The 23,985-nt window shown below is 45.9% G+C and overlaps 1 protein-coding gene across 1 annotated transcript in view; it reads left to right on the forward strand.

The window, feature by feature from the left end:
* Bfsp2 (beaded filament structural protein 2) overlaps nucleotides 1-23,985 on the forward strand; it is a 72,141-nt gene that overhangs the window by 890 nt on the left and 47,266 nt on the right. The gene's annotated exons all lie outside the window — the stretch shown is intronic.

A 23,985-nucleotide genomic window follows, 5' to 3' on the forward strand; every position in this document is an offset into this window, starting at 1 on the left:
AAGGGCTTTTACAGTCTTCATCTGACTGAATACACTGAATGAATGGGTATTAAAAACTATGAATAAATGGACATGTCACCACTGGTGTGTGGCCGGGTAATGCTGAGCAGATGCCCACAGGGACTCTCCATCAGCCTCCTGCCCCTGCCCCATTTCACTCTGCAATAGCACTGTCCAACAGAAATATGAGCCACGTCAATAATTTATGTTTCCATTACCTACAGTAAAAGAAAGGAAAAAGAAACAGGTGAAGTTAATATTAGTATCATATCTGATTTAACTTAGTATATCCACAATGTTATTTCAATATGTAATCAATAGAAAAAAAATATTAATGAGATGGTGTGGATTCAAATAGAACCTTCTAGAGCAATGGAAATGTATCTGTATCATCCAATCAGCCAGCCACTAGCCATTTGTGGCGAGAGAGCACTGGACATGTGGCCAATGAGACTGAGGAATAGAATTTTTTATTTTATTTAATTTTCATGACTTTAAATAGCAACATATGACTAGTGGTTATCCTATTGGACAAGGCAGGATGCAGAGGTCCGTCTCTTGCTTGGTGGCCCCGGCTTTCCTGCCCTCCAGGGTGACTTCTGCAGAGCATGGCACTCATCCATCATGTCGGCCTGCAGCCTGAGGTTCTAATGCTGAACTTCCGCCAGCACTGCCTGTCTCAGCTGGGCTCTCTGTGGGTGGCTGTCTTCTTTGCTCCTGTCCCTTCCCCAAGTGCTGGCCTTGGGATCCCTCTGAGCTAAATCAGTCTCTAATCCTGTGACGAACTGCTAACTCAGACACTTTGCCCCCTGGGGCATCATGCAGCCTCCCAAGAGGTCACAAACCATTGGTGTGTGGCCAGGTGATGCTGAGCAGATGCCCACAGGGACTCTCCATCAGCCTCCGGCCCCCACCTCATTTCACTCCACAGTGCTGCTTCTTTGCTGTCACCAGCATCTGAAGGTCAGCACAGTACACACGATATACAACATTGTCCTCTCAGGCTTCCCCAGGGGGGCTGCTGTTCCACTCCCATCCACCTGGGCTGTGAGAGAGAGCCATCTTAGAACATTCTGGAGCCTTCTATCTGTCGGGACAAAGAGGTAGCTATTCCTCCAGAGTGTCCACAATAGTCCTGATTCTAAATATGGTGCCCTAGCAGCCATTAGAACACCCTACATATTCCGGCGTGTCAGCATCTTCTGGACGAGCCCATGTGGCCATGCAGACATGCCCAGAGGAACCAGGCACTGCAATACCGAGGTTAGGATGTATGGCCACAAAACCTACGCACGCTCAATAGATGCTGACTTGCCTGGCTGAGGCCAGCTATAGAAGTTTTTGCAACTTACTCCACTGCTCTGGACCTCAATTCCCTCATCTGCAGAGTGGGTGTAATAATGCCTGAATAATCCAGCAAATCCATAGATAAGCAGACTAGAGACTGGGGAGCTGTAAAAGACCCTCCATGACAGAACAGCACAGAAGGACTACAGGCCAAGACTTTCGACCTCTGCCTCTGGGGTTCAGAATCCCCCAAAGGAGTCATGTTCCTCTTTAGTGCCCATAAATGAAGTCCTATGTGTGAATAGAGACCTGTGATTTTTCTTTTTCCTTTTTGAATATGGACTTAAGGATATAGTTAACCAACCTAAAAAAAAAAATGGAGTTATTTCTGCCTTGCTGATCTGCCTTCTAGTTATTATGAAGCTCAATTCCATCAAAAAAGAGCAAAAGAATACTCTGCGTACCATAAATACACATGATTTTTCCAGCCAGCCCCCAGCCCCTGCCAGACCTAATGGAGAGCCCACCCAGAGTCAAGTGACCTTCATGAAGTGCTGTCCCCTCCTCCCTTGGGGATCAGAGGCAGCCACGTTGTGCTCAGTGCTCCCAGCCTCCAGGAATCCAGAGCTCCCTCATTGACACTTCTCGTTCTGGGCCGCATGTTCCGAACTCTGACCCTCTCCCCTTTGTAGCCTCCTTTTCTCCATCAGCAGCCACCTCCTGCCCAGCTTGTCTGTGTAGAGGAACGCTTCCTCCTTCCAGCCCAGACCCCAGGCGCTCAACTTTCCTGGTCCTCTTTGCCTTCACCAGGCCCACAGCACAAAAATCTCAGAGCAAGTTCCCATTCACGGCCCTGAGCCGGCTGAAAGGTGGCCAGGCACCTGGAGAAAAATCCCACCTACTCCTTACAAACAGCCTCCAAGAGGACCTGAGTCCCCCAGGAGCAGATCGGAGGACATCTGTTTGCATGGCACTGTCTCAGACCAGCCTGGAAGCAATTTGGGAGGGAAATTCCAAGCATTACCTCTATAGATGAGGAATTTGTTTTCAGAGAGAATCCAAAAGGGTTGGGAGGAAGCAGACTCTGCCTCCCCTCACCCTCCTCATCCTCCTCACCCTCCGGAATGCAGAAAGTGGCCAAAGCCATTCTGGGAAGTGGGGCCACCTCTGTCCTGGAATCTCCTACTACCTGCAAGGAGACAATGGAGGGCTTTCAAAAAAAACAAGGAAGAGGGCAAGAGGGGAAGGAATGGGTACTATGACTGCAGAAAGTCACGACTCAGAAAGCAACACAAAACTTAGGGACCAGGAGGGCACCACCCACCTTGTCAGAATCAGCAAAGTGTCCTGGGGCGGGGAATCTTCTCCAACCTTGTCACTACCTCTGTTTGTGAGGTTTGGATGGTCATCCCGAGGAACAAGGCTGGCTTCCCTGGAGCCCCGTGAGTGCAGTCCCACAGGACCCTGTTCTCACAAGGGCCACACTTGGGTCTTGATGCTCTGAGGTTGCCATCTTGACATTCTCAACAGTTTCATCTTTAACTTGTGTTTTGTTGACTGAGGCCACACCGTAGAGACCATGTGGGAGCTCCTGCTGGCTCTCATCCCCTTCTGGCTCCCTGGGATAGGTTCTCAGCTGCCCATTCCCCTGCCTCCCTAAGCACCAGCCCCTCTAGAGTGGCATGTGGCCCCTGGGGGTGACACCAGCTGGAGAGAAAAGACAAGCCTCTTGGGCATTCTGATCCAGGTCCACAGGGTGGCCCTGAGATTCTAATGCTTTAGGGGTTAACATCTCTTCAACTATCTGCCACCAGAACAGCCCAGTAGTTGGTGAGAAAGGTACCCAGCAGCTGATGGGCTATACACATGATGGAGCAAGCCCACGGGTGTCCACAAGGGTCTACCTGAGTATCTCCAAGCCCAAGAGAGTGCAGGTTTAAATAGCAAATAAAATCACCATAACAAGAGCCTGAACATAAAGCAGTGTATGGTGGTGCACACCTATAATCCAAGCAACTTGGGAGGTGGAGGCAGGAGGATCATAAGGTGGAGGCCAGACTGGGCAATTGAGTGAGACCCTGACTCAAAATAAAAAAAAAATAGAAAGGGCTAGGGATGTGGCTCAATGGTTGCGCATACTAGGGTTCAAACCCCAGTACCCGAAAAAAAAAAGAAAAGAAAGAGACCATGAAAGAAAAAAAAACTTTATATTTTAATTGTCCTTTTGTCCTGCTATTTAAATAAGAGGCCCTGCATTTTCATTTTGACTGGAACCTACAAATCATGTAGCCAGTCCCGGGTTCATATCATATAAAATGTCTTTTCAATTCCAAGCTTCTCTCTCTCAGGTCCTCAGCTGTGTTAGTACCGCCCTGTCCCTTCTCCCACTCAGCAGTGGAAACAGATGGGAAAAGTCCCAGGTGGTGGCCCCCAGGAAGACCTGGACACCCTCCCCACTGCCCCTCCTGGCCTTGCTCTTGCCAAGTGAATGGTGCTGATAATAAGCTCTGTTGGCGACCCCAGGCCTTTCCTTCTCCAGTAGGCTAAACACAAGCTTGGAAAGAGGCCATCTCCCTGCCCGGGAGCTACAGAGGGAAGGACAGAGGGACAGCAGGCACACTGTGAATCCCAATGCAAAAGGAAGCAGCCAAGGGCCAGGCAAGGACGAAGCTGCAGGGGGAAGAAAGAGGACCACAGAGGCTCTCAGTGGAGGAGCGGGACGTTGGCCATCTCCCCGGGAGGACACAGCAGCTCACCCCTCTGCCAGCCAAGACTGTCAGCCCAGGCAGGGGAAATCAAAATGATGGAAAGGCACAAGGGCTAGAGTTTGAAATGGGCCTGACAGGACTCGCTCTCCTGCTGCTCACACCCCCTCTCTGTCCCTTGGCAAGGCAGCCCATACTCTGCGCATTTATTTGCCAAATTGGGGAAACTGCTGGAAACTCCAGCAGCTTAGATCAGGGCTAGGTTCTCCCCCACAGAACCTGTGGCCCTAGGATGTATTTTTGAAACCCACCAATGGGGTGGGGTGTAGCTCCGTGGTACAGTGCTTGCCTAGCATGCATGAGGCCCTGGGTTCAATCCCCAGCACCTTTCTGGAAAAAAATTTAAAAAAAAAACTAATTAATCCTACCCATAAAGGTCATTGTTCATGATTGACAAGCTGATGGCCCTGAAAGGAAGCACAGGATTGAGGCAGAACAGGACTGAGCTATTTTGGTACCTGCACAAGACTGGATAGGTTTCTCCCAGACAAAATCACCCAGGGGATTTCTTACTAACTGCAGTGTGTTTAGCAGAGCAGAACACTATAGTTTGGTTAGAAATGTAATAACAAGGAAGAATATATTCAGGAGACTTTTTCATAGGGAGAGAGATGAATAAGATTGGAAGAAATAGATAGGGCAGAGGGGGACAGGCAGCAGTAGACTGCTCTCAAAGGTAGTTGCTAAACTGTTTTGCTAGGCAGCAGGAGTCTGGGAATGAGGAAGACGCTAAAGAGAGGAAGGAAGAGCCTGGGCCTGGCATTCAGGGCCTTGTTTCCCGCCCTTCCCATAGGCTGCACTTTGCCACCCTTGACCCTCTTTAAATATCTTAAAAGTTGAGTTTGGAGTAATGAAAAACAGGGAGGGGTGCTACGGAAGATCCCAGGTTTTGAAGCCAGACAGCCCCAAGGTCAAACCCAGGCCCTGACACTTAATAACTTCAGGACCTTGAGCCAAGTTCTTCATTGATCTCTCTATAGCTCAGAATAATCAGGATATTTGGAGATGTCATTGATTTGATTAAAAAATATCTCTAAGGAGGACATAGTGGAGATCTTCTGCAGAAATTAGGGTATTAGGAATGAGAAAAGGATGTCCACTCTCTCCCCTGCTCTGTAACCTTAGTCAGAGGTAGTAGTCTACATGATTAGACAAGAGAAAGCAATGATGTGAGAACTGGAAAGAATGAGGGGAAATCTTGATCTTTCTGGAAAACCCAGAAAGATGTAGATAAAAACTATATAATAAGCAATAAGATGATTGAATAAAGTAGCAGGTTCCAAAAAAACATGTCAAAAGTCAATGATGAATTGGGAGTTCATAACCCACTTCAATCTAATGTATGAAATATGATATGTCAAGAGCTTTGTAATGTTGTGAACAACCAATTAAAAAAAAGTCAATGATGATTATCTGTATAAACAAAGATACAATTGAAGAGGAATTTTCACTTGTGATAGCATAAATAAAATGAAATGCCTCTGAATAAACTTTTTAAATGTCCCAAATCTCTATGAGACAATAGCAAAACCCTCCCTAAAGACTCAAAAGTAGTCTGGAACAAATGGAAAGAAATCCCATGTGCTCAAATAGAAAGACTCATTAGCATAGAGAGAGCAAATTCTCCCTAAACTCATTTATAAATGTAATGCCCTTAGAATTTTTTTTAATTTCATCTTTCTTTCCCAGAGCTAAATAAGTGGAGTATAAATTCCATTTGTAAGAACAAAGGCAAGCTAGGTTGTGGCTCAGTGGTGTAGTGCTCACCTTGCACATCCAAGGTGCTGGGTTTGATCCTCAGCACCACATAAAAATAAATTAATTAATTAAATAAAGGTATTTAAAAAAAAAGAACAAAGGCATGGATAAATTAAAATGACACAAAATCAAGAGGGAAGACACTAAGACATACTGCCCTCTAGAACTATTTCATTTAGAAGAAGATAGGATGCCCAATGGAACAGAATAGAAAATCCAAAAGCAGGCGCCTTTGCATGTGGAAATGCATTTGTTGATAAAGACAGCATTTGAGGCCAATGATGGATACATGGTCTCAGATAAGTGCCATTCCAACAGTTAGACAGTCACAAGGAATATAATAAAACTGGATCCATCCCTTGCTGTATGCTAGAATGGATTCTAAGCATATCCCAGATTTAAGTGTTAAAAGGAAATACACATAGAAATATATGATGAATTTCTTTATAATCTGCAGAAGGGAAGTATTTTCCTCTTTAAAATTCAAAATCCAGGAGCAACAAAGAGGCATATTGATAAATTTCATTACCAAAAATTTTAAAAAATGTTTGCATTGCAAAATAACACCATAAGCAAAATTAAAAGATAAATGGTAAACTAGAAACAATATTTACAACTTTGAAGACAAAGGGTTCATATCTCTATTTTATAAATAGCATTTAAAATTTGAGGTTAAAAAGAGTTATCAGAACTACTTATAAATAGATGAGCAATATGAAAGGTTGACATAAAAATAAAGGAAAAATTCTCTGGATAATATAAAAGGATGCTCAACCGGCATAAGAGAAATTTTAAAAACCTATCTGAGATACCAGTTTCAACTCTCAGATTGCCAAAATATTAAAAGTGTGTCCACCTATTTGTGTGTGTGTGTGTGTGTGTGTGTGAGTGTGTATGTGTGACTCTGGGGAAACAGACATATTTTTGCCATGCTGACAGGAGTAGAAAATGATACAACCCCTATGGAGAAGAATTTGGCAGCATGTAGGCAAATGATATAGGCATTTATATGGAATTTGACCTAAGAATCCTACTTTGAGGTCTCTCTGCCAATGATACATTGGCAAAAATCTGATAAGAATGTTCATTTCAATCCTATGTGTAATACCAAGAGACTGGAAGTGATCCAATTGCCTATCAGTAGGGATACTTCCCTGCAGATGGGAAATCATCCATATTATGCAGTGATTCTTTCCAGGATCTCCTACTGAGTTAAAAGACAAGTTAAAAAGGAGAGTGTGGACTTTACCCCTTAAGAAAGAGGAAGAGAGCCAGGCATGGTGGCACAAGCCTGTAATCCCAGAGGCTCAGGAGGCTGAGGCAGGTGGATTATGAGATCAAAGCCAGCCTCAGCAAAATTGAGGAGCTAAGCAAGCTCCGTGAGACCCTGTTTCTAAATAAAATGCAAAATAGGGCTGGGGATGTGGCTCAGTGGTCAAGTGCTCCTGAATTCAATCCCTGGTAACCAAAAAAGAAAGAAAGAAAGAAAGAAAGAAAGAAAGAAAGAAAGAAAGAAAGAAAGAAAGAAAGAAAGGAAGGAAGGAAGGAAGGAAGGAAGGAAGGAAGGAAGGAAGGAAGGAAGGAAGGAAGGAAGAAAAAACGAAAAGAATGAAAAAAAATGTTTTTAAATGATTACTTAAAAGAGGAGGGAGTAAATAGATGGAGGGAAGGAGGAATGGACACTGGAGTTTTTAAATTTATCTTCTTATGTGGAGATGATTTGGGAACCATGAAAATATTTTACATAATTGTAAAGCAAAATTAAATCTTAAGCAAATCCTAAAATATAAAAAAAAAGAAAAGAAAACAAATAAATCCAATGATGTATCAAGTTGATGGTGTAATTACACACAGAAGAACTATTCAAAGTGATTATTTAAACCACAGTAATTTGTCTGTACATCCCTAAGAGGAATGTATAAGAGAACTGGGGGTGAGGGTGCTTAAGTTTTCAGGGATCACATCGTTGGCAGTAGCATTGGTGTTTTTCTGACACGTGTGTGTGTGCGTGTGTGTGTGTGTGTGTGTGTGTGTGTGGATGTATACTGTAGGATAAAGTGAAAGAATCATTATATTTGTGTTATTAAGAACTGAGACTTTAGTGTGGGTGAATGGAGATACCATTGAAAGACTGATTAAATTCATGGCAATTCTTTAGTCCTGGATTTAAATTTGGATTTATCAGTATAAACCTGTGATATCTTGTGATCATAAAAATTAAAATATACCTATTTCCAAATATGAACCACTGAAGAGATCTAGAAACGATGAAAATATCTAGCAGCAATGGCCAACCCATTGGCAGTGGACAGTTTTAGCCTCCAATTTTGGTCTCTAACAACCATGTTTCATGAAAAGCTGAGTTCCTTGGAGAAGTGGCTGAATCCATGTTTGGGGAACCGTAGATGTACAAGATGAGTCTGGAACATTTTGTCATACCAGAAAGCAAGGAAGCTGTCCAAAACCACTAGAGTCATGTCAAAAGACACAGAAATCAATCCCAGTATTCCCACGATCCAAAGATGGTTCCGTGGATATTAACTGGGTGGGGCAGTGGCACATTTAGGTAATCCCAGAAACTTGGGAGTCTGAGGCAGGAGAATTGCAAGTCTGAGGCCAGCCTCAGAAACTTAGCAAAACCCTAGAAACTTAGTGAGATTCTGTCTCAAAATAAAAAGAACTTGGGATGTACCTCAATGGTAAATTACCCCTGGGTTCAAACTCCAGTGCCATAATAATAATAATAATAATAATAACAACAACAACAACTGGAGTGGGTCAAAACACATCAAATACATTTTAATCCATGAATTCAGTATAAAACAAAAAGAATTAATTAATCACCTTTGTAGTCTGCTGGGAAACAAGCTCATTACTTTGAAAACTGGTAAATATTGAGGAAGAATTAAATATTTTTCCTCACCTACAGATGCATCAGGTGGGGGAAAAAAAGAAATAATTGAAGACATCATTGTGTAGAAATATTCCAACTAATAAAGAAACATTATTAATCTTTATGATTTTATTAAATAGAATTATAACATCACCACTTTGCAACCATAATAAAACCTTGGCTCCAGATCATGAAAAATCATTGAATAACTACTAACGTCACAAAAAGAGACCAGCAGGCATCTGTACCTTGCTGATAGAGTACAAAAAAAAAACACCTAGGAGATAGGCTTGGGGGGAAAAAAATCAAAACTAAATGTGACTAAGACTCAAGATTAAACTACTAATTTATAGAAAAATACAAGGATCAAAACAACATGTTAATTGATATACAGGGATGAAATGAGCAAAACCTAGACTTCAAGAAAGTCTATAGAATAAAAGACTCAATTGTTTCATAAATAAAAAATTGCTAGGGGGAAGGAGGAAAATGGAGGGAGAAAGCTGTAAATTCAGAGACCAAGTTGATGCCAACCCACGGAGATGTTCTTTGTCTGGATCACTATTCAAAGTGTTAAAAAATATATTAGACCAAGGAAGGGAAATGAACATCAAATGGATAGTTGATGGTATGGAAGAATTATTAATTTTTAAATATGACCATGTTTGTGAAGTTATAAATTTTTAAAAAGCATTTTTTTATATAAATAAAACAAAATAAGTCACGCGTTTACATTCATGGAACTGGGTGATGGGCCTATGGGGGTCCATTCTTTCTTTTTATATGGGTTTGAAATGTTCTGCATCAAAACAAAGATAGAAGACCTTCTTCATTGGGTTGGTCCATGGGTATTAAATGAAATAACCTATATATATCACTGGTGCATCATCAGTGACAAATTCAAGGTTATGGAATTGAGTGAACTTGAAGATACACACCTTGGGTGAGGAGTCGTATAAACAGCCATGTTTCTCACATACAGTCATGAGTTCAACCCACACAGGCTGCAGGCATTCTCAGAAAGAGCAGGAGGTAGAGGAGGCTCAGGTGTAGAGACTGACTATGGATCCAAAGAGCATCCCTTCAGACTGGGGCCCAGCGAGGACCAAGGATGAGGAGTGGCCACAGCAGGGCAGCCTGCAGCTGTGTCCCTCCCCTATTCCCAGAGCCTGGCACTGAGAGGTAATACAGGGCACATAGCAGATGTCCAACCAATGTCTGCTGTGAGAGCTGAATATGGAGCCACACAGGCTCAAGTCAAATCCAACCTGAAGATGGGGGGGAGGTGGGGGGGTGTCTTCTTTAAAATTCCAGACCAGAAAAGAAAGGGAACAGCTTCAGCATCTAACGCCCCTGAATAAGTGGGCAATCCTTTGCAGCTGTAAGAAAAGAACAAGGGAGCTCGGTACATACTGATGTAGAATAGCACCAAGATGTAGGGGTGGGTAAAAAGCAGACCACCAAACCGTGTCTGTGTACTCCCACTACTTGGGTTTAAGAAAAGCCACAGTGGAAGGGCAGCGTACATGGGGGAAATAGCAGTGAGGGATTCAGGGAGAGGGCCGGGTGCCTGAGACGTGGCTGCCTTTGGCTACATGCTCTTTGGCACTGTTAGAACATTTAGCTTAAATAAAATATGTAGCAATAAATACATCTCCTGACAGCAGCTTATTACTAGTGGTGATGTTAGGAGGTGGACCCTGCCAGGTCCAGAACAGGGAAGCCCTTGTAGCCTCAGAGAACCTTCCATGAGCATCCCCTGGCAAGAGGGGAGAAGACCCTTCCTCTCAAATCAAAAACCCAGCAAAACTCAACATCCATACACAACAGTGGTAGCTCCTGCTAATGGGCCACCCTCTCCAGAAGGACTAAATTAAAACTTAATCCAGGCGGTTGGCACAAGTGTTGAAGACAAAGGTATGGTGGCTCTTTCTGGGGAATTTCTGAAAGGAGGGCTGAAGTGCATGGTCCCCCCAGGGAGCCCCCGCAGGGTTCACGCTGAAGTCGAAGTCTCCATTTAGGCAAATAAAACATCATTTATGGTCATCTGGCTGGGGAACGGCACATAAAGACTCATTTATCTGGTTGTAAACGAGCCAGTGGAGCTGACAATCACAGATGCATTATTCAGCAGAATCGAGAAGCTATTTGAGTATTACGAGGAGGTAATGAAAAGAGAGAGACAGTTCGGCCACAGCCCCGACCGGCTAGGGAAAACAACTTGCAATTTTTATTTATTTATTTCATGGGCCAATGAATCACCATCTGAACAAGTCTCGGGGGTGGGGATGGGGGTGTGCAGAGAGGAATGACGCTAGGCAGGCTCTGGGCACGGTTTCACAGAAGACAATGCACTGTGCCCGAGCCCTGGGTGCCCACCCCTGCCCAGCCCAGCCCCAGCCACCTGAGCCCTGAGCTGCAAAGAAACGACCCCAACTGCAGATCTCACTACCTCTTCCTCATCTTCTTCCCACCCCCAGGTAAGACCCCCTCCTTCAGGCCTGCTCCCAGCCAGCTCTGGGGACAAAGGTTCCCTGATACAGGAATCTTTCTGCCAACTGACTAGAACCTTGTCCAGTCCCTTAACTTACAAGAGCATAGGTTCCTCTGCCTAAGGAAGGTGTAGACATCCCTCATGAGTAGTGGGAGGAGTAAATGAGACAAGGAGGTGGATCCCTGGGGCCTGTCAGGGGGCTCACGGGTGTCAGCTGGTGGTCCCCAAGTAGCAGCACCTGGGAAATGAGTGGCTTTGGTAGTATTTCAGACAGACTGCAGGTGCAAGGGAGGGAGCAAGCCCAGGCCAGGAATCACCTCCAGGGGCAGCTGTGGAAAGGCCCTCAATTCCCAGGTGCAGTGTTGCTAGATCCAGTCACCCCCAGAGTCAGCTCAGGGTAGGGTCTTGTTAGGTTGCCCAGTCTGGCCTCAAACTTGCGATCCAGCTCGGGCTGCCAGAACAAAGGACCCCAGACTGGGAGCTTCAACAATAGAAATTTATTTCTTGCTTGTCTGACACGGCTGCAAGTCCAAGATCAAGGTGTGGGCAGGACTGTCTTTTCTGAGGCCTCTCTCCTTGGCCCATAGATGGGGCCTCTTCTGCAGGAGCCGTCCAATGATCTCATCTCTGTATATGTGTCCAACTTTCTTTTTACAAACACCCCAGTCACACTGGATTAGAGTTCACCCTCTTGACCTCATTTTAACTCATTACCTCTTGAAAGACCCTCTCTCCATAAACAGCCCCGTTTTGAGATACTGGGGAGTTATGATATGGGAGGGGACACCAGTCAGGGCATAATCCCCATTTTATAAAGAAACTGAGGCATCCAGAGATTGAGTCCCTCACTGAGTTCATGCTCCAACCAGAAACAATTTGGTGTGGTTTCAACCGCCAAAATATTACTTAGGAGCTTCCTATTACAGGCCTGAGGGGCCTGCCCCAATTATGCTTGGGGCTCAGCGGGGCCACTGTCTACTTTGACCCCCTTCCGTCTGGTAAACTGGATCAGCACCAGCAAAGAGCCTCCCCAGTGGGTTCAAATCTAAGGGTTGTGCCTCCTTTCTGTCCCCTTCTCTGCCTCCTTTAGTTTGGAAGAAGCTGTCAGAAAGGAGGATTGATCCTCATCCAAACTCAGCTGTGGCTGGAAATAACTGCTTGAATTGGGACGCAGGAGGCCGGGGTGGCTTCCAGGTCACCAGAGAGCTCAAGACTGGGGCTGGAAAGCTTCGTGGCCATGCTGCCGAGGAGGGGCGGCCTCCCTGGGGATTTCTTTTTTTTTTTTTTTTTCCTTTTCAGTGATTCTAATGCTCAGGAAAAAAATATGCTGAGCAGTGGGCCCTTAAGGCAGGATGTCTTTATCTGAGTAGATTCAGAGATTCCCCAAGGTGCGTGGCTCCAGCTACCCCAAGCCACTCCACCACCAGAGGTGGTCACCTTCCTGTGAGGGAGAGGCCTCTACCCCGCCGATGACACCTACATCAGGTTGGGATCCCTGTCCCCCACAGGGCCACCATCTCCCACCAGCACCTGGTTTCCTGGGCAACCTGGAGAGCTAAGGGATCCTTGCAGGAGATGAGGCCACACTTAGTATCAGGGGCCCCAGATGCTAAATCCCATGGGTCCTGGGGCTGGGGGGTGAAGCATGTGCCTCTTAAATCCCACCAAAGACCACTGAGAACATACTTATGGAGGGAAGGGGTTGGGTGGGCAAAGTCGGGCTTATTAGTTTGTTGCAGCAAAAGAGAAGAAACCAGGGCAGGTGCAGTGGCACACGCTGTAATCCCAGTGGCTCAGGAGGCTGAGGCAGGCAGATCACGAGTTCAAAACCAGCCTCAGCAACTTACCGAGATCCTAAGCAACTCAGCAAGACCCTGTCTCTAAATAAAAATATTAGAAAGGTCTAGGGATATGGCTCCATGGTTACGTGTCCCTGGGAGAGAGAAACATGGGCAGAACCTGGTGTCTTGGGAGGAGGAAACAGGAGAGACTTGTGAGGATTGAGTTCATGCTGGGTGGTTCTGGAAGGAAAGGTTGAAGAAGTGAGGGTTTGCTCTGCATTGGATGCCGGCAGGAAGTGGGGTGGGCTCGATGACTGGGGATCTTACTGGAATTTTCTCAGGAGGCCTGAGGAATGGGGGGGGGGGGCATAGAGCCACCACCCACCGGGAAGCCACGTCGCTCGTCCCTAAGGCCAGCTGGAAGAGGGCTGTGGGGTTTCCGTGGTTGACAATGTCCTTGCCTCTTGTTCAGATCTAATCACAGCAGGCCCTTGTCTCTGTCCCTTTCTGCCATGATCACAGGGCAGCCTTGTCTGATGGTGGCCCATACTCTGTGTGTGTTCACGTGCAGGTGAGCGGGGCCTCGCTGTGAGAGTTCCTCACACCAAACCAGCTTCCCCGGCCTCCTCACCCACAGCGTGGCAGGGTGAGGACACAGAACTGATATGCAGGGACCTCTCACCTCGCAGGGCCACAAGGGTGGCCACGGGCTGAGGTGGAGTCCTGGGCCCACTGTGCCTCACAGGTGCTGAGAAGGGCTCACCCTCCTGCCCGTCCCCTTCCTGCCCTGCAGAGCCTGTGCCAGCGCTCACACACATGAGCAGCTCACAGGTAGAACAGAGCCAAGTCCAAGCCAAGTCCTTAACAGAACCCCCTCAGATCCTGTTCCTTCTCTATAAATTGAGGGAGAATAATCTCTATTTCACAGAATTGTCACAGAGGAGCTCAAGGCAAGCTGGCTTTCTCCAGCTCCCAGGACGGTGCCTGGCACATCATAATATTTAATCAATAAATATTGATGAAATCAAACCAAAAGACATGCCCAGAAAAATCATAAAAGGCAGCTGTGTCTGTCTCCTAGGGCTACCATGGCAATGTGCCACCAACTGAGTGGCTCAAAATAACAAAAAAATAATTATTCTCTCGTAGTCCTGGAATGGAGTTGAAAATCAAGGTGTCATGGAGGTGGGTTCCCCTTGAGGTTCTGAGGGACAATATGGTCCACACAGCTCTAACTCCTGGCAATGGCTACAAGTCCTTGGCGGTGGTGGTCCTGGCTTGTACCCACAGCCCCCACCACAAGTTCTGCCTCGTTCTCTCCGTATCTGTGTCCAGATGCCCCTCTTCTCATAAGGACGTCAATTGCATTAGAGTAAGGTCCACCCTCATGACCTCATCTTAACCTGAGTTACACTTCAAAGACCTTATCTCCAAAGAAGATCATATTCACAGATCCTAGGGACAGGACTTCTGCTTATCTTCTGGTATCTGACCTGCACTGGGAGCTATTGGGGGGAGGGGGGGAGCGGTGTTGTTCTGTTCACAGTTGGAAATACCTGATTTCCAACATTTTGTTCTATTTTCTCAAAAGCCACTTGAAAAGTTCCCTGAAAAACCAATGCTTTTTCATCTGACCCTCTTCCTTTTGCATTTGAAATCAGATCCTACATCCTTTTTAAACCACATGGGACTTGTGGTTCAGAAAGGAAAGTCATAATACAGAAAGCCCTGGAGAATGCTACTCATGTAGTAGAAGCACAGCAAATGTCCCTAGACTACTGTGTGACATTGTGACAAGTTATCCTGCCTCTCTGAACCTTAGTTTCCTCAACAGGTAAACGAAGGGATTAGATCTCAATGACATCTTCCTGCTGACACAAAGGAAATGGACCAGATTCCCTTTCATGAGTCTGGCAGGCACATGAAATGGATCCTCTTCATGGACCTGGACTCCCAGGGTAATTAATTATTTACCCTGGGACAAATCCTTTTCCCTCTGGGGCTCTTCATTTGTAAAATCAGAGGGTAGAATTCTCTGAGCTCTCAACCCTTTAGATAGAGACAGTTACCAGGGGTATAGTGCAGTGGTAGAGTGCTTGCCTAGTATGCACAAGGACCTGTGTTCAATCAGAGAGAGAGAGAGAGAGAGAGAGAGAGAGAGAGAGAGAGAGAAACCTTCCTGAGCCCATTTCCCTAATCCTCGTCAGCTCAGCTGGGTGGCTGTTGAGGGCTGGGAATGTTCAGGACACGTGGGCCTCCTCCCTCATCCCTAAGCATCAGGTGGTGGCCTGTGCCCCAACATTGATGAAGCAACAGTTCTATCAGCCAGAATATATCCCCAGTGTTGCCAAATGAGGGTGAGGGGAGAAATCACCTAGGCAGGGGGTTTACTAACAATAAGCAAAGTCCACTCCTGATCCAAACTCACAAAAATCCAGATGAAAGTAAACCAAAGAACAACGGAGATTTCCAGCTTGGATGACCCGTTGCATCGCGTCCCGGGTGTAGCTGGTGCTGAATACCTCTGAACATTCTTTCCCCTTTTGGACACATGACCATGACAGCCCGGGTCCCCCATGGCGGCCATTCTCAGTCTACTCATTCCACTGAGGGTCCTCAAGAGCAGAGGTCTGTTCCCATCATTCCTGAACCTAACGAGTACCTAGCACAATGCCAGGTACAAAGTACAGAAGGGAGGCAAGAAGGAAAGAGAAGATGGAGGGAAGCATATCATGATGGCATACCACAGAGGCGACTAGTACAAGGGACAGGACTCAAAGAAGTGAGTTCAAACTCTGGCTTGGCCATCCACCAACCTCGTGAGCTTTAAAACAAATCCCTTTACCTCTTTGAACTTCGATATTCTTGTTGCCAAAAGCTCGGTCCTTGTCCCCAGTGGCAATCCAGTAATGAGGACACAGTTTTGAGAAAATGGGGAAAAAAAAAAGGTTTATTGCTTTGTTAGCAAAGGAGAAACACAGGGGACTCCTGTCCCAGAGGCTGTGGTTCTGCCCATCAGCCAGAACAGGGGGCTTTTAAAGAGGTGATTCAAAGGCTAGTTCTGTTCTGTGTGTTCTCTGTTGGAATTGTAATTCACTTGTTAATTTGGGAGATAGTCACTTCTGAGATCTTCTGGTGCCATCCCCAAAGTCTGGATTACTTCCTGTGATGGGTGTATACACAGGGACAGATAACTCTGCCTAGGATGGGGAGGAAAGGTAATCCTGTTTCCCTTAAGATCAGGGAGGGGGAGACATTAGGGAGGAGCCAGGAGAGAAGAAGAGAAAGAGCCATGTCCACTTTAAAAATAAGTCACAGTGGCACAGCAGCAAGGGCCATATTCAGAGCATTAAGTGGACACTGTGACACTCTGATTTGTAAAATGAGGGTGATATTTCATGCCCACAAGGTGGTTGTGGGAATTAAATCAAATAATTTACCTGAAGCACCTAGTATAGGGGCCTGACCGTGGTGAGCACTCAATTAACTGTGGGAGTAATTTGTGTCCTTATTTGCATTTGTTAAAATAATCATAATCACACAGGGCCCTTCTATCACCACCTACCCTGCAGTATCTCAGGCATTTGCCCAACAGCACATAGGGGTGGGACCTTGGTGTCCCTCTTTGTGGTAGCAAAGCAATCCCAGAGCGGCCTCCAAGCCCCTTGGTGGGGGAGTCCCAGGCTCCTACCTTTGACCTGGTTACCTTTGCAAGTGGCGCCACCTTCTGGCTGCTCCTGGACTGGTCTTGCACACCTAGGTTGCCCTCCAACCCTCCCCTGCAAAACGTTGTTAGTGTCAAGTCCTGGATTCCTATAATCATCTTCTCACTGCCAGAGCCTCCTTGATCTTGGGAGGGAAGCCACACAATTCTCACCACCCTGCAAATGCTCTGTCGTATCAGAATTTCCATGACAGCTCCCAATTTCCTGAGGATTATAAATCAACCATAAAATTTCTCTCTGCCCTAAGACTTTACATAGATTAGCCCAGCATAGCTGTCCCTATTCTCTGCTGCTGCTGCTATTAGTGACAGAAGAAATGCTCCCGAAGTCCCCTCCCTCCTTTGCTTTTTCAGTTGCATTTCGTGTTGCTTTGGGTGTTTGGAGCAGAGATGGAGTTTGGAGTCAGGGGTCCTGAGTTCCAGTCTTGGTTCGCCAAAATACTTTGACCAGGTTCCTAATCTCTCCATCAGCCATCAGCTAGCCTCCTCCTCTGCAAAGGAAGGAGATAATTACACTTGCCCTCAGCTGCGGTCCTTTTGAAGCTTAAGGGGAAATCACAGGAGCGGGAAAGGCTTTGTCAGTGTTAAGAGACCACACGCCTCAGCCAGTGTGTGTAATTAGTGTCACATGAGTTGGCCCTGCCTCCGCCCGCACCAGCAGCCCCAAGTGTGACATTTGTCATTGTAGATACTACGGGGATGACACAGAATTCGCTTTTATTCCATTCCCCTATGTGACACTCAATGTGGCTCTTCCATGCACCAGGTCCTGTGAGATTCGAATATCAAAGTGCTAAGGTTCTCAGACTCTGGGCTGTAGGAGTCTAAAGGGGATTACAAGTTAACACAGTTAACACGTCCACACAGTGGTCCAGCCCTGTTAAGTGCCTGCGACGTGCCAGCAGTGTGCGGGCTGTGTGTGATGAATGTCTACATGCATCGAACAGCAGGGACTCATGAAGTCGAGTTATAAAGGCAGCTTTGGTCTGAGAGTGCCCTCTCCCAGGATCTCATCACACTGCTCAGGATGAGGCAGATCCTGCATCTTGGTTTCTGGACAAAAGCAGTTCCATGATTTTTCTGATCCATAGTAGGTAACTAAAAATTCTACACTCTCACTTTCAGTCACAAAACACAGTCCTAATTCAGGAAATAGAATATCTGATCAATACCTTCTTCAACACATCAAACCTTATTTTCACCCCCTTCTGCAGAGTAGTCCTAATGTCTGGGGAGGGGTGAGGTCAGCTAGGTTTTCTCTTTGGCTGTTCTTCTCAACCCCATTTCTCTATTCTTTGCTGTCTTTAACCCAACTACAGTCTAAGCAAAAAGAAGGGAGAGGACAAGAGGGCAGGAAAGTTCTTCCTTGGTAGACACGGCGTCTGGGTCTGGCTAACGTTTAGACAAGATATTTGTTCTTGAGGACACGTTTTTGTATTCTGAGATGTCTCTGCTCCACCATCTGCAAACACAAGACCTGCCTTCAGCTGTGTGTGAATGATCCCCCCACTTCTGCCCCTGGCAGGATACCCCACTGACATGCCCTCACCTTGCAGGCTGCCCTTTCAAATGACCCTCCCTGTCCCAGGCTCCACATCTGCTCCCCAGGATGGGTACACCTAAGGGTCTCTGTAAGAGGAGGGCAGTGACTCAGATCAGGCAATTGAGTTTCCTGTTTCATGTAAGTCTCTTTTAATCATCTGTAATTCAAAGGAGAAAGTTTTCTGATCCCCATTGTTACGGTTTGGATACAAGGTGTCCCCTCAGAAGCTCATGGGATAGACAATGCAGGAATGTTCAGAGGTGAAATGATTGCATTATGAGAGCTGGGACTCAACCCATGGACTAATCCATTTGATGGATTGACAATTTGAATGGATTACCCAGTGGTCACTGTGGGAGGGTGGGGTGTGGCTAGAGAAAGCAGGTAACTTGGGTGTGACCTTGGGATATGACCTCAGGGTTTTGCTCTTGTCTCCCTGGCTCTTGTGCTCTCACTCTCTCTCTTTCCTGGCTGTGGTGAGTGGAGCCATTTTCCTCAGCCATTCATTTCCACCATGATGTTCTGCCTCACCTTGGGCCCAGAGCAATGGTGTTAGCAATGGACCTCTGAAGCCGTGAACATGAAATAAATTTTTCCTCCTCTAAGTTGCTCCGGTCAGGTATTTTGGTCACAGTGATGAGAAGTTGACTAATTCAGAAACCCACTCTATGAATAGGGAGACTTTCAGAGCGTCAGGCAATCCCTGATTGACAAAGGTGGGATTTGAGCCCTGTCTGTCTGAATCAAAGCCCATGATTTTCCCATGAGTCCTTGCTGCTGGGCTTTAGAAGCACAGGACCCACTCTGGGACCTTGCATGAGCCATTAAACCCCTGCCTTGATCAACTTTCATGACCTCTAAGAGCCCTTTGCATTTTAAAGTACTCTTCAGTTCCAGGGTAGAGGTCACCTAGAGGCACAAGGTGGAGAATCCTGCAGAGGTGGGAGGGTCTGCTGCTAGCTCCTCCCCTTTCTGCTCTGACACCCTCCTCCTGTGGGCTTATGGCTTCAGGTAGCCTGAGGACCACCAGCTAAATGGGGCTGGCACTTCCATTCCCTCCAGGAGATGCCCAAGCGGGGGGCAGCTGGAAGGCACGCATCTGCTTCCCTTCAAAGATACTGGGTTCTCTGTGCCTCTCAGATGGGTGGGTGTGCTACACTGGAGCTTGAGGCTGGTGTCGCAAGAGAGAGGAACTTTCCAGATAACAGGATTCCTAGTTGAAACCAAGGGTCCCATCTATGGTTCAACCAGAGCGACAGCAATCTGTCCAAATGCTGGCCTTATGGACGGGTCTCTGAGTCCTGCCCTTCTAAAGGTCGCCTTGTTCTCCTAGGGCCCTCACTTTGCCAGTGCAGATGGGACTCCAGGGCCGAGCAGCCCAGGGAACCTGGCTCGTTCTGCCTGCCGTGTCCCCTAGCTCCTCACAGCCTCCCTGTGTAGTAAGCAGAGCAGGTTTAGTTAACTCCTTCTGACAGAGAGGGAAACTGAGGCTCAGAGATGAGAAACAGAGCCAGGATTTGCACTTTGGTTTCTCAATCCCCTCTGATACTTTGGTTTCTCAATCCCCTCTTCATTTCTGGTACTTGCACAAAACTAAGTGACTGGAACATTCTTCTCCCGTTCCTGATCCTCCACCCACCAGAATCCCATTCCCTGACCTATGGGCCCCAAGACATTTCCCTGTTTTTCTGTCAGCTTAGATTGGGGGGTGGGATAAAGTCTCAGGCAGAGCAAAGGTGAGGATTCTTCTAACCTTTCAACAGAATATCAACTACATCCACCCTGCCAACAATCTACAACATTGCCCATTCTGTTCTATCAGAATAAATTGACGTTCTATGTCTGCACAGCAGAGCACAACTCGTTCCCTGCATTAAATTAGGCTGGCTTTGAAGACCTAGGCTCATGGGTAAAGCATTTCTATTCCTTGATTACTCATAAGTTTCCCTTGGTTTCAGTGAAGAATAGGAAAACTAAAATTTATTGAGCACTTACTATAGAATTTGTTCTAAGGGCTTTGCACATCCTGATTCCTTAACCTCACAACCCGATGAGGTCATGATTTTCATTACCATATGTGGGGGGGGGGGGGAGGCGGGGTAATGGATCAGGAAACCAAAGCCCAAAGTAGTTATATAATTTTTCCAAAATCCCACAGCTAGGAAGTGATAGAGATAAGACTTTGAACTTAGGTCTTGTATTCCAGAACCTGGGTGCCCAGGTCCACTCCAGACTAAGACTCCAGATAGATGGTACCCCTGAGAGTTTCCAGGAAGAGGAGCACAAGGCAGAGAAAAACACGGGGCTCAGGTGCAATTCCCAAGAAGCAGAACCCCAGTCCAGGATGCTGTGGAAGTGCTCCCAGGAGTCTTGCAGGGAGCAGGAAAGGACAGGAGAGGTTCCAGCAAGGGGCCCATCTCTGGCCAAATCCCAGCTTCAGTCTCAGTGTTGCTCTGACCCCAAGCAAAGGTGCTAGGCCTTCACGTTCCCACAGCTGTCTATCATGTGAACTTAAAGGGGGGTTCTGGAGGCCTGAGGCCCTGCTCCAAACAGAGCCACTGTGCTGGCTGTGGGAAGTGAAAGGACAGGAACCTGGGGACACAAAAAAAAAAAAGATTTTTTTTTTTTTAAAGAAAAACCTAGAAGATCTGTTGGCCACACCTGAGCAGGAAAGGAGCGCCTGTGATCTGGTTTAAGCCTCAACAAGTCCTGAGCGTTTTTCTGAGGACATAAATTCCTCTGATGCTGGCTGAGCGCCCAAAGTCGGGGATAATGGTTTCTGCACGTCCCCACCTCCAGGCCCATGGAAAAGGCCTCCTGGAGAACAGGGGCATCTGTGTTGATGTCCAAGTGACCCGCCCACTGCCTGCGCTTCTGCAGACTCCCTGTGCACTGCTCCCTGTGGCCACACTCCAGGCCCCAGTGAATCCCACTCTGTTTCACTACTGCCACCTTCACAGGCTCTGGCCTGGCCACCACCTACTCACTCCCTACTGGCTCTGGCCTGCCTTCCCCATCAAACCTGCCCCAGCTGGTCTCTATCAGGGACCATCATGCATTAGCCACTGTGCTAGTTTTTTTTCTGGTTGATTGTGCTAATGTCACCTTATATTTTTATTCTGAATTCTTCTGAACGTATAAAAAGGGTCCCCAACACTCAGCATGGTCAAGTCTCAACATCATGTGCTGCAGGCTTCACTCTAACCTAAAATGAAAGGCTTTAGGTACAATAGAAACCCCTTCCTGATCTACCGTGATTCAGTTCCCCTCCACAGAGGTCACTCCTGCTCTTAATGTGGCATCTATCATTCCCATGCATATTGCTCCATTTTTACTACAAATGTATAGAAACCCTTTATAGGATTGTTTTATGTGATTTGAAACTTTATATTAAATTGTATTATACTGTGTATTAGAGCTATCCAGAGAAACAGAACCGAGAGAGAGAAAGAGAGAGAGAGAGAGAGAGAGAGAGAGAGAGATTGGTTGATAGATATTGGTATCAAGGATGGAACCCAGGGATCTTTAACCACTGAGATACATTCTCAGTCCATTTTATTTATTCATTTATTTTTTAAATTTTGAGACAAGGTCTCACTAAGTTGCTTAGGGCTTTGCTAAATTGATGAGGCTGGCTTTGAACTTGCCATCCTCCTGCCTCAGCCTCCGAGTCACTGGGATTACAGGCATGAGCTACCATGCCCAGCATATAGATTGATTTTTAGGAAATTGGTTCACATGATCCTTGAGTCCATGATCAAGGTGTCAGTTGGTTGGAAGGCCAGGCAAGAGCTAATGTTACAGCTCAGTTCAAGTCTGAAGACCATTGACTGGTAATTTCAGTTTTCTCAGAGAACCTCAATCTCTGCACTATTCAATTCTGCAACTCATTGGAGGAGACCCACCCCCATTATGGAGGGCAATCTCCTTGACGCAAAATCCACTCATGTAAATGTTAATCTCATCCCAAAACATCCTCACAGAAACATCTAGAATACTTGGTTGACCAAATATCTGGGCTCTGTGGCCCAGAGAGAATGACACATAGAATTGACCAGCACATGCTTAATTTCCTTCTGAAACTTGCTTTCTTTGCTCTTTCTGTTTTTGAGATTCATCTGTGTTCATAAATGTAGCATTTCATTCTATATGTACCATAGGTTATGAATTTTTCTACTGATGGACTTGGTTTCTTGCAGTTTTCTGTGTCACAAGTAGGCAGGAGTATAAACTGTCTTCCTCATATTCGCATAGCCTAGTTTCTCTAAGTCAGAGGTATACCATCTGTTTTTGTAAATAAAGTTTTATTAGAACACGGTCATGTTCTGTTTTTGTAAATAAAGTTTTATTATAACACGGTCATGACCATTCTTGTACTTCCTACAGCTGCTTTTGCATTTCAAGAGCAGAGTTGTATAATGGCAATAAAGATGTGTGCCCCACAAAACCTAAGATATTTGCCACCTGTTCCTGGAAAGAAAGGCTTCCCAACCTGTTCTAGGTTAGAAATAGAATCAACAACTTTTTTTTTTCCTTTTTTGAGGTCCTAGGGATTGAACCCAGGTATACTCGACCTCTGAGCCACATTCCCAGCCATTTTAATTTTATTTTGAGACAGAATCTCACTAAGTTGCCCAGGCTGGCCTCCAACTTTCGATCCTCTTGGCTCAGCCTCTTGAGTAGCTGGGATTACAGGACTGCTCCACCTTGTCTGGCTACAATCCACAGCTTTTATATGGCATTGCCCAATTTTTCTCCCAAGTGGCTACATAAATTTACCCTCCCAGAAACAATGTGTAAGAGCTCTGATTCCTTCATATTCTCATCTCCCTTGGTTTTTCAGACATGAAAAGATTTGCCAATCAGATAACTTTCGAACTGGTTTCTCATTGTTTCCATCTTTGGCTCTTTAGAAGTATATCACTTATTGAACAAACATGTATTAGGGGATTTGTATGCACCGAGGACTATTGAGATAAAACTGACCTGTTTTTCAAGGGAAGGAGCAGAGCTCTTGAATGTTAGAATCATAGTTTCAACAGGGCGTCAAGGCAGGATGGCTGAGCATGGATTCCACAGGCCTGTCCTGAGGGAGCACCAGGAGAAATAGTCAAATAGTTGGCATTATTCTGCAGGCCCAGGGATGCTCAGTTGGGAAGTAAAACAACAATTTGGCCATCTGCCCGCAGCTCCTGACAGCCAGGGGCACCTACATCGTAATTCTTAGCAGAAAAGACCTTTATTTCACACAGACAGAAGCACAGGAGTTTGGTAATTAAATTGGGGTGTTTTTTTTTTGTGTTTATTTTTTTGTCTTCCCTTTTGACCTTAGAAAATAAAACATCTGTGATCATAAAAGAGAGAGTACAAGCAATTGTCTATAATTAATACAAGAAGAAATAGAGCTTTATTATTTAAAGTCACCAAGTTAGCCAGTAGAAAGGGAGGGAGGTGGCATCCTCATCTGCCAGCCGGGAAGTCAGTAAACAATGTCTGGCTGGTAACTCAGTGGGCCAGAAAGATGTAGAGTCATCAGGGCAAGGTCTGGACAAAAGAAAAAAATGAAATTTCTGGAAGCAGGTTGTGAGGGAAAAGAAGATGATGTGAGACAGGGAATTGTTTTTCTTTATAAGATCTTCAGTACTATTGAATATTTAAAACCAAGCATAGGTGTTATTGTAATAATTTGGGGGAAAGGGGCAGAGCTGAGGATTGAACTCAGGAGTGCTTAACCACTGAG

Source organism: Urocitellus parryii, chromosome 2 (genome assembly GCF_045843805.1).
Source record: "Urocitellus parryii isolate mUroPar1 chromosome 2, mUroPar1.hap1, whole genome shotgun sequence".
Taxonomy (NCBI): domain Eukaryota; kingdom Metazoa; phylum Chordata; class Mammalia; order Rodentia; family Sciuridae; genus Urocitellus; species Urocitellus parryii.